The following is a 1,426-nucleotide window of genomic DNA, read 5'->3' on the forward strand; positions in this document are numbered from 1 at the left end:
CAGCATCGTTCTCTTGTGAGGTATAGAAATGCAAATGCTTTTCTTTAATATTGTGCATGGGCCAAATGTGTTTGTGATGTTTAATTCTATTAAGCTATTACAGAGTGGGCCAGGAACACATTTATGGATTCTGGGGACGATGTGTACTATACTTCTTCGACTGGGATAGTAGACACTCTAGCCAAAATTAAAAAAAAAAAAATATATATATATATATATATATATATGAACACAAAAGTATAAGACAAAGGCGAATGAGACTTCTCTTATATCTTAGCAACATTTAGATGGAAATCAAATTTAAATGCAGTCCCCTCTGCTTTTGAAGAGGCTTTGGTTCAGCTCCCAAATCTCGACTGCTTGACGCATTCTCACACGAGAATACTCAGAAGGTGTCTTCTTAAACAGCAAACCTATTTTTAGTGCTGGAGCCGCTCTGAGTAGCTGTGTCTGCATGGGACTGGTAACCAATCACTGTCCTTGGAGGAAGTCCTAACCTTTCCTTGTCTACCCTCCCTATATGTGTAACAGCTTCTCAGTTTTCACATTCAGTAGTCCACATTGCTATTTTTTCACCTTTAGCTCTTAACATTCACAGCTCCACATACATCATCACTGTAGTCATCAAAAGATTCTCCAATAAGGCACAGCAGTGTCTCTAGCCGAAAGCAATCGAGGTCACTTGGTCTCTGCTGTTTGTTCAATGTAATTAGCCATCGTCCTCCTCGTTTGTTTTTCTCATCTTCCCACATAGGCTCAATACCATCCTTAAAAAGTGCGTAGTCACAGCCAGGCAGTAAACTGCTAGACAACTGGATATGGGTGTACAGAGCCCAAAAGTCGTCAACAGTATCAGACTTAGAGATCAGCTGAAGGTTTGCTTGCCAAGTTTTGCTTTTATCATTTTAAAAACTCCAGAGTGTCCATCTGTTCTGTAAAGGATGTTTAATATAGCGTTCTGGGTTAGCAACCTCCTGATGAGATTCTGTTTTCTCTTCTTCTGTAGGTGGGGGATTAGGTGTAGGGGTGGTTTCCAGTTCCACAGTCACCATCTTAGATGGATCTCGAAGAGCTTGCTTTGAAGCTGGAGAGGTGGGATGGATTTAAATAGATGGACAAGAAATGGCAGAGCATTTCTGGCCAAGAGGAAAGAGACAGACTTGTTGGGGCTGAATGAATAGAGGTGCAGTCAGGGTGGGGATGAGACCTGCCCCGTTGCATCAGAGGCTGTGGCTGGGGAAGCAGCAGGGGATGGTGGGGGGGTTGGGGAGACTGAGAGGGTAAAAGGGGTCAGAGGGCAAAGTATCATTAGAAGATGACTGGAGAAGTTTCAGTAACCGAGCCAAGGGTCCCACTTGCTACTGTTTCTTCCCAGGAGGGCTTGTTCTTCCTTGATAGGTTAGAGGTAGGACCAGGGCACCAGTTA

At 43.4% G+C, this 1,426-nt stretch overlaps 1 pseudogene across 1 annotated transcript; it reads right to left on the reverse strand.

Moving 5' to 3' along the window:
* Nucleotides 1-400: 400 nt before the first annotated feature.
* On the reverse strand, nucleotides 401-1,052 carry LOC309967091 (eukaryotic translation initiation factor 4E-like; annotated as a pseudogene). Its single transcript has one exon. The product of its transcript is annotated as a eukaryotic translation initiation factor 4E-like (transcript).
* Nucleotides 1,053-1,426: the final 374 nt, after the last annotated feature.

This window comes from Leucopleurus acutus (assembly GCF_964270905.1).
Source record: "Leucopleurus acutus genome assembly, chromosome: 10".
In the NCBI taxonomy this organism is placed as follows: Eukaryota; Metazoa; Chordata; class Mammalia; order Artiodactyla; family Delphinidae; genus Leucopleurus; species Leucopleurus acutus.